Raw genomic sequence first — 10,611 nt, 5'->3', positions numbered from 1 at the left:
CGCTCTCACCAAGATGAAAAAATAATGCTCACAGCTTAGAAATAAAATGATCTCAAGTCCAATGAATTACTAGCAAAATTTATTTTTATTTTTATGCATCACCATATCTTTTAATCCATATTACCAACTTTTACTTCAGACTATAGTTCCTAAAAATCGAGAAGGACTTTTAGTAGGATGTAACGTAGGCTAGGGTTATGGCTAACAAAAAAGGTAATAGGGAAAACAAAAATATATGTTTGAAAAATAGGGGACTTTATGGAGATTATAAGGTGCTTTTTTTTTTGCTTGGATTTTTTTTCTCTTCTTTTTTTTATTTTTTTATTAATTGATATATACATATCATCTTTCTTTCTTTTTTTCTTTTTTATAGCACCATTATTAGGAATATATAATCATCCCTATTTTTAAACATAATTGGGTGATGGAAAACATAAAACATAAGATGATACTCCTCATTGAAGTAGGAAAATATGATAGGTTACTAAAGAAAAAGTTTTTTTTTTTTTCAAATGCTCAAAGGGGTTAACTATGGATTCTTTATAATAGGGTTCACTAGAAAGGCTCAAACGGATCAAAAATGGCCTTCTGTCATCTTTTAGGGTTCCATATAATTTTTTATATCCACTAATTCAATGGACTTTTAGATGCGGCTGCACAAACTTTTTTTTTTATATTAAGATCTTGTACAATAAATTGTGAAGCTGTGTAGGCAAATAAGGTTACTCTCCAAGGATAATAGGCTCAAAAACTTGCTTGGTCTTTTCATAACATGTACATTCCCCCAAATGGCTTAATCAATTTCACTCATTCAATTTCTCAATTTACATTCCAATATGCAAAGGGAAAAACATAGTGTAACATAACTCAAGGCCAAAGATAATACGAATACCAAAATTTGAAAATCATCATGTTATCCAATGTTAAAAGATCACACCGAAAAATAAACTCCTTTTTTTTAAAGAAAACACAAAAAGAAATTGGGACTGATTGCAAAAACTTAAGGGAGATGATTAAGAGAAAGAGAGAAAAAGACCGAAAACAAAAAGTTAGAAACGTTTTTTTTTTTTTTAAGAAAACACAAAAATTAAGAAGATACGTTTCTAGAGACACTACATTCTATATTCTGCCATCTTCGACTCAAATTTTTATCCAAAGTTAGTCTTTACAACAAAAATTAGTAAAAACATCACTAGGACTAAGACATTCCACAATTATCAACTATTCCCTCCCTCTAACCTGAAGGAGACATTGTCTTCAATGTCTAAAGAAAGGAGTAGAGTTTAGAAGATATCACCTAGCCACTACTGGAAATATTTACAGACGGAGAGTTAAATCTAATTTACACTTTTTACGAGAGTTACTGCCATCGTCATCAGTTGCCCAATCCAACGCCAAAGTCATGGGATCTGGCTCTGGTTTGTAAGCTTGCAAAAAATCAAGTAACTCATTAGCAGAAGGAGCACAAATGAAGAGTTTTTTCGCTGAGGATGGAATGAAATAATTTTTTATTGCATGATTAAGAAATGTTATTAAGCCATCATAAAAGTTATTAACATTTAACAAACCGATGGATTTTTTATGGATATTCAAATGGGCCCAAGAAGCAAATGTAATTAGCGCCTCTAAAGTTGCAAGGTCTCCTGGCAAGAAAATAAAAGCGTCAGCATGATTCAACATTTCAGATATTCTTTCTTGCATACTTGAGACAACTAACTCTTCTCCAGTCATCCTAAAGGTTTTAAGGCTTTTGGAATGATGCCTAGCACTTGGCTTCCTCAAACGAAAGCAGCTTCAGAGACAAGCTTTGATAACCCTCGGTCACCTCCTCCATATACAAGATGTAGTTTCCTCTCTGCTATAGCACGACCAAGATCTATGGCTGCCTAAACGAACTCCTTATACTTTCCATAACGAAATCCAGAAAGCACATAAATGTTTTTAAGTTGACTGCTTGAAGTTGCTGCCATTAGAACAATTCTAAAAAGAAACAATTTGCGAGTGCTTAAAAAGAAGCTCTTATTTAAGGATCTTGGTGATAGACATAATTATATACATCTGTAAATGGGGTGGTATGTTTGTCAAATGACGCGTGAAGCTTTTAGCTTAATAATTCAAAGGCAAACAGTGATTAGATAAAATAAAGAAAAAAACACAATAATAATAATAATGCAAAAGATAAAAGAACAGTAAAATAAAAGGATATTTACTGGTAGTTGTGATTGTGGCTCACATCTTCCTCTGGTTTTACGTCCAGTAAAGACTTGAACGCCCTGTATGGGTCGAGGATAGACTTCCCATCCAATTTTCTTATAAACTGGCAAACAGAGTCTTTTAGAGTCAGATTCTCAAGACTAAAATGTGCACTTTCCTTTTGGAATAGCTTCCACAAATTTTGAATTTCACGTTGAACATATCCGCTCGGATGCGTCTCAAGAGATCGTAAGATATCATCCAACGATTCTTTACTCATGCCATCCTTAACGAATTTGATTTTATCTTCACGATTTACAGAAACCATTCCTAAAGCTTTACAACATGGATTTTTGCAAGCAAGTCTTACACAGTGAGAACATTCAGAGCCAAGTCGCTTAGCTCTTCTTTTCTTAGCAAATATACTTTTACCAAAACCAGGCATGTAGAAAATGAATGGATCAGAAAACTCACCTGCCAATCGGACCTTTGCTTCAATTACCAGCGAATGTCAGCAGGCATCCCATTGATCATTAACAAACGCAGTCGTTCACAACGAGTTTTGTAAATCTTGTAAATCTTGTAAATATTGATGCAAATTTTGTTGTATTGCTTCCATGCTTGACATTGAGGTTTCAGTTATTGTGGGAAACTGAGAATACCGACTTAAAAAATCACGGAGTACCGTTATCCGCCATTTATATGGAAGAGTGAATCAAAACAAAACGAATCAAATCTGCATAATCAAATCTACAAAATCAAATCAAATGTGAAAAAGAACAATAAAACAAAAACACACAAGGAATATAACTCACCTTCGTCCTTTTATTGAATCCAGTTCCAATTGCAGATTATAAATACCATCCTCTATTTCCTTGAGTTGTCTTTCTAGATCTTTCACGTGAGATACTAACTCTGGTGGTTGCAGATCCCAAATGGGATGTAATTTACAAAATCGGAGCAATTTCCTTAGGTGAAATTTTACATGAAAAAGCGTTTTAAGATGATCGAAAAGGAAATTTCTCATGGAGGTGCTCATGACAAGTATAAAAATTTGGTGAGCTAAATCACAATTGTCAAACAACACATAATTAAGACAATGCAATGCACTCCATTCAAGACATAGGGAAAAGGAAAAAGAAAAAAAATAAATAATTCAAACGATAAAGTAACAGTAAATCAAATTCACAAAACGTTAAAATGAAAAGGCTTAATCAAAATTTTGGTGGGACACTCAAATGGATTTCAGTATCTGCTTCATGTGGTTGGTATTTCAGATATGGTTTCAATCTTTGGCTATTAACTTTAAATGTACACCATCCTTTGGATTCTCAATTTCTACAGCTCTATATGGATACACATTTTTTACAACAAATGGATCATTCCACTTTGACTTTAACTTCCCTGGAAATAAATGAAGACGAGAATTATAAAGCAACACTTTTTGACCAATTTCAAATGTTTTCCGAAAAATTCTTTTGTCATGAAAAAATTTGGTTCTTGCCTTAATAATTCTGGAATTCTCATATGCATCATTCCTTAATTCCTCAAGTTCATTTATTTGCAATTTATGCACATTGCCGGCTTCATTAAGATTTGAGTTAAAAGTTTTAATGACCCAAAATGATTTATATTCAAGTTCTACTGGTAAGTGGCAAGATTTTCCAGAAACAAGCTGATAGGGTGGCATACCTAAAGATGTTTTAAAAGCAGTACGATATGCCCAAAGTGCATCAATTAGTTGAAGAGACCAATCTTTACGGTTTGGAGTAACTGTCTTTTCTAAAATTTGTTTTATCTCCCTATTTGCTAATTCAACATGACCACTTGTTTGAGGGTGATAAGGGGTAGCAACCTTATGTGTAATTCCATATTTCTTCATTAAGGACTCAAATGGCTTATTACAAAAATGCTTACCTTCATCACTGATAATGGCTCGAGGTATTCCAAATTTGCTCAAAATATTTTCTTTTAAAAAGCGGATCACAATCTTGTGATCATTGTGCCTATAAGGAATCGCCTCGATCTATTTTGAAACATAATCAACAGCAACCAAAATGTATATAAATCCAAATGATGATGGAAAAGGGCCCATAAAATAAATTCCCCAACAATCAAATATTTCAATGACAATGATAGGGTTTAAAGGCATCATGTTTCGCTTTAAAATAGACCCTACTATTTGACAATTCTTACACATTTTACAGAATGCATATGAATCTTTAAATAATGTAGGTCAATAAAATCCACACTGCAATATTTTTACAGTTGTCTTTTTGAAGAAAAATGGCCACCGCATGCTTCAGAATGACAAAATTAAATGACCCTACTTACCTCGTCGTCTGGTATGCATCTTCAAAAAAATTGATCAGAGCAGTACTTGAACAGGTATGGTTCATCCCAGTAAAAGCTTTTTACTTCTGTTAAGAATTTCTTCTTGTCTTGGGAACTCCAGTCACATGGCATTTCACCTGTTTCAAGATAATTAACAATATTAGCATACCAAGGCATTTTGTTTATAGAAAACAAAAATTCATCAGGGAAAGAATCATTGATGGGTGTTGTTTCAATTGAAGACTCATTTGTAAGTCTTGAAAGATGATCTGCAACAACATTTTCAGTGCCCTTTTTATCCTTGATTGTCAAATTAAATTCTTGAAGTAGCAAAATCCATCGTATCAACCTTGGTTTGGCATCTTGTTTTGACATTAAATATCTCACAGCAGCATGATCATAATAAACAACAGTAGATGAACCAATTAAATACGAACGAAATTTATCCAATGCAAATATTACAGCAAGTAGTTCTTTCTCAATTGTAGTGTAATTCATTTGAGCACTATTCAAAGTTTTACTTGCATAATAGATGACAAAGGGCTTACCTTCCTTTCTTTGACCCAAAACAGCGCCAACGACATAATCACTAGCATCACACATTAGCTCAAAAGGTAAAGACCAATCAGGGGGTTGCATTATTGGGGCTGATGTCAAAAGACTAATTATCTTTTCAAAATTTTGTTGACAATCTTTAGTCCATTCAAATTGTGTATCTTTTATTAGGAGGTTACAAATTGGTCTAGATAAGGTACTAAAATCTTTTATAAACCTCCTATAAAATCCTGCATGTCCTAAAAAAGAACGGACTTCTCTAATTATCTTTGGTGAGAGTAATTTTGAAATGACTTCAACTTTGGCTTTATCAACTTCGATTCCTTTTGAAGACACAATATGGTCGAAGACAATTCCAGAAGTGGTCATGAAATGGCATTTTTCCCAATTTAAAACTAGTCCTTTTTCTTTGCACATTTCCAAAACTTTTTCTAGATTATCAAGACATGTATCAAAAGAATTACCAAATACAGTTAAATCATCCATAAAAACCTCTAGACAATTTTCAACCATGTCACTAAAAATGCTTAGCATACACCTTTGAAATGTTGCAGGAGCATTATAAAGTCCAAAGGGCATTCTCCTAAATGCAAATGTTCCAAATGGGCATGTGAATGTGGTCTTTTCCTAGCTTTCTAAGGCTATAGGGATTTGATAATAGCCAGAGTAGCCATCAAGAAAGCAGTAGTAGGGATGTCCAGCTACTCTTTCGAGAATTTGGTCTAGAAATGGAAGGAGAAAATGATCTTTTCTAGTGGCATCATTTAATTTTCTGTAATCAATGCACATGCGCCAATTATATGGAATTCGTGTTGGGATTGGTTCACCTTTTTCATTTTTTACAACAGTTATTCCAGATTTCTTTAGTACTACTTGAGTTGGACTTACCCATTTACTATCAGAGATAGGGTAGATAATTCATACATCTAGTAGTTTAAGGACCTCATTCTTTACCACTTCTTTTATATGAGAGTTTAGTCTTCTTTGTGGTTGACGGGTTGTTTTGGCATTTTCCTCTAAGTGTATTCGGTGTGTGCAAATTAAAGGATTAATGTCTTTTATGTCTTTTAAGGTCCAACCAAATGCAGTTTTATGCCTTTTTAGTACAGATAACAACTTACCTTCTTGATCATGCGTGAGCTGAGAAGAAATTACCACCGGATATCTCTGCTGCTCTCCAAGATAGACATACTTCAATTCTTCTGGTAAGGGCTTTAATTCAAGCTCTGGTGCTTCCTCTTCGTTTGTTTCTTCAGGTTGCACCGTATTTTCAAAGTTCGATTGGTTATCGTCACCTATAGGTACCTGCATAGAATCAAGTGTAGGGCATGTGCTAGCAGTATCACAATCTAATTCTTTACTTGATTCAAAAGAACCAGCAAAATAAATTTCAGCAGAGTTTGTAAAATTCTCATCCTGAATGTGCTCCTCAATGATTGACTTGATGAGATCAATTTCCTCATTCTCATTATCATCATCTTCTTAGTGGTGAGGTTGTTTATACATGTTGAACACATTGAGTTCCAGTGTCATGTTGCCGAAAGATAAGTTCATTAATCCATTCCTGCAATTTATCAAAGCATTAGCAGTAGCTAAAAATGGTCGACCCAAAATAACAAAAATTTGTTTGCATTCATTAGCAATTGGTTCCGTTTTCAGAACAATAAAATCCACAGGATATATGAATTTATCGACCTGAATTAATACATCTTCAATTATTCCTTTTGGAACCTTAATCGATCTATCAGCAAGTAAAAGAGTGGTAGAAATTGGTTTAAACTCACCAAGATTAAGTTGTTGGTACACTGAGTAAGGAAGCAAATTAACACTGGCACCAAGATCAAGTAGAGCATATCCAATTTTATGATCCCCAATAGTGCAAGAAATAGTTGGACAACCAGGATCCTTGTATTTCAAAGCACTATTGGTTGAGAGAATAGAACTTACCTGTTCTGCTAGAAAAGCTCTCTTTTGCACCTTATGTTTCCTTTTCACCGTGCACAGATCTTTCAGAAATTTAGCATAAGAAGGTACCTGTTTAATGACATCCAGCAGAGAAATGTTGACTTTTACTTGTTTAAAAACTTCATAAATTTCTGGACTGTAGTTTGATTTCTTTGGCTTGATTAGTGCTTGAGGAAATGGGGGTATAGGGGGAGAGTTGGTTATTTCTTCATGGTTTAAAGGTTCGACAGACTCTTCCCTATTTTCTAAAATTGAATCTTTACTAGTTTCATGAGGGTCCACAATGTGTTTTTCGACTACTTTACCACCACGAAGGATTATAACCGATTTGACTTAACTCATATTTTAGTTTCCTGAATTTCCCATTTGAGGATGTTGTTGACTCTTGGGGTTTGGTTCAGGTTGAGCAGGAAACTTTCCTTTTTCATGTATGGTCAGAGCAGATGTAAGTTTGGAGATAGTTTCTGTCAAATTGATTAAGGTTTGCATCGTTTGGTTATTGATCGACTCTTGTTTTTCAATAAACGAATGCAATGTGTCTTCCATAGTTTTTCTTGGTGGTGGGACATATGGTGGGTAACTCTGGGAGTTTTGAAAATTTTGACGTGGAGGACCTGGTTGTGAAGTTTGTGCATGATTATCATTTCTCCAACTGAAATTTGGGTGGTTTCTCCAACCAGAGTTGTAAGTTTAGGAGTATGGATTTGGATTTGGCCTTTTGAAATTGTCAACGACATTTACTTGTTCATGTAGACTTTCTCTCAGAGCTGGTAAAGTTGGACAGTCCTGCGTAGAATGGTCAGTAGAATCACAAACATAACATGAAATACTTTGAACAAACTTTACATGATCATTTTTTTTCGACTCTAATGCTTCAACTTTTCTAGCTAATGATGCAAATTTGGCTTGAAAATCATGGTCTTCCCTAAGGTTATGCATGCCTCCACCAGGTGGAGATGACTGGGGTTTACTTGACGACTCATACGAACCAACTGTATCCTAGTGTTGTGCATTTTCTACTATATAGTCAAGATAATCTAATGCATCTTCAGGACTTTTAGCCCTAAACTCACCATTACACATCATTTCAAGGACTGGTAAAGTTGGACAGTCCTGCGTAGAATGGTCAGTAGAATCGCAAACATAACATGAAATACTTTGAACAGACTTTACATGATCATTTTTTTCGACTCTAATGCTTCAACTTTTCTAGCTAATGATGCAAATTTGGCTTGAAAATCATGGTCTTCCCTAAGGTTATGCATGCCTCCACCAGGTGGAGATAACTGGGGTTTACTTGACGACTCATACGAACCAATTGTATCCCAGTGTTGTGCATTTTCTACTATATAGTTAAGATAATCTAATACATCTTCAGGACTTTTATCCCTAAACTCACCATTACACATCATTTCAACGACTTGTCTACCTTGGGATGTTAATCCCTCGTAGAAATAAGACACTAATCTCCATGTTTCAAAACCGTGATGTGGGCAAATGTTAAGTAGTTCTTTAAACCTATCCCAACATTGGTAGAGAGTTTCTCCTGGTTTTTGATTGAAAGTGGTGATTTGTCTTTTGAAAGAATTTGTTCTGTGGGGTGGGAAGAATATTTTCAAAAATTGTGCTTGCATTTCATCCCAAGTTCTAATGGATTCTGACCTAAAATTTTGTAGCCAGGTTTTAGGTTTATTCTTTAGTGAGAAAGAAAAAAACTTAAGTCTGATTATATTCATGCTACAATTTTGATCAGTACAAGTGTTACAGACTTCCTCAAATTCCCTTAAATGCAAATATGGATTTTCATATTCAAAACCATGAAAGGTAGGCAAAAGTTGAATGATACCAGGCTTGAAATTAAAACGTGATGCATCAGGAGGGAAAACTATGCATGATGGTGACCCTGTTCTAGTAGGATGCATGAAGTCTCTAAGGGTCATAGGTTGTTCATGAAGATTTTGCAAGGCTTGGTCATTTTCGTGCTCCGAAAAATTTTTAACTCCTATGTCAGCCATATTTAAGGGTGGTGAAGGTGATTTTCTAATTAATCTACCACTATTTGTACGAGACCAACGACGCATGCAATGCTAATGATGTGTGCTAAACTAATGATGCAAAAACGTTAAATGAAAATTACATAAAAATAAACAAACTGAAAAAATAAATAAATAAATAAATTAGGCGGTGAAACCAACCATTAAAAGAAATAGTTTAGACGGTATTTTAAAACCAGCCATATAATAAAACATTAAATTAAATAAATTAATGCACAAAAATAAATAAACTGAAATTAAAATGCTAGGCGATAAAACCGACCACATAAATAAAATACATAAATTAACAAAATTTAAATAATAGTTAGGCGGTAGAACCGACCATTTAAAATAAATGCGGAAAGTAAATTGCAGAAATTTAAAGAAATAAATTTGATTCGGGGATTGATTTGCAAGGGTTTTGGGCTAAGATGAAGTTTCTCACAAATTTTATGGATAATGTTAAGGTTTGAAAAGAAGAGGGTGCTAACTGAAGTTTTAAAAAAAAGAATAAAATAGAATTACGGAAAGATGGTAACAACTAAACAAAAAAATATTAAAATAAAATAAAAATAAAGTAAAGACAAACTAATACCAAATTTAGAAAACTCCCCGGCAACGGCGCCAAAAACTTGACACGACTCAAAAGTGTATTACTCTCAAGTATAACAGTATTTAGTTATAATATAACTCTGTGAGAACGGGGTCAAACCACATGGAGTTTTAAATCTAGTAAAACTAAGAAATTATTTGAAATTGATTTAAAAAAAAGCTAATGTTTAAGATCCACTCTCTGTATTCAAACTATAATTTTAATACTCTCTCATTTATATTTTGCCTCACTTTTACCAATTAATTATTATATCATTTAATTCTATGTGTGTGGATAAATATAGAATAAAGTACCTAATGTGTCACATTATATTAATGTGTCGACATTATGTCAAAATACCATAAAATCCAGTGAAATTTATAAATTGACATGACATAAAAATAATTAGAAAAGAATTAAATAAACTTAAAAGCTCATTTGAGAAAATAATAATTAATAGTTTAAAATATTGAGCTTCACCATTCACATCAGCTTAATAAAATTAGCTACTCATATTGAAAGAAAACACAACACTCTTTTTATTTGATAAACTTTTTGAAATATATTACAAAGAAAATTGATACAAATGGAAATAAGAAAAGAAAAGAAACAAAGAAAGAAAGAAAATCTTCAGTCTCGGCTTCAGCTCTCAAATTAGCTCTCTCGGCTTTTTAAAAAATCCGCCCCCAGCTTCTCCGTCGCGTCACCTTTTTATAGGCAACAATTGCCTTTAATTTTTTTTTAATTTTATTACTTATTTGTTATTTTAAAATATATAAGTGTGTTGAAATGTGTGATGGTCAGGAGGCGTAATGGCCTCCTGACCATCACCAACATGTTTTTGTTCTTTTGTTCTTTTTTATTTTTTTATTTTATTTTATTTATTATTTATTATTACATCTCTTCAATTTTGTTCCAGTAGTTCTTCTTTATTCCCGC

The sequence above is a fragment of the Citrus sinensis genome, chromosome 5, assembly GCF_022201045.2.
Source record: "Citrus sinensis cultivar Valencia sweet orange chromosome 5, DVS_A1.0, whole genome shotgun sequence".
NCBI classification, from domain to species: Eukaryota; Viridiplantae; Streptophyta; class Magnoliopsida; order Sapindales; family Rutaceae; genus Citrus; species Citrus sinensis.
The sequence above is the reverse complement of the archived record's forward strand: the minus strand, read 5'-3'. Positions refer to the sequence as shown.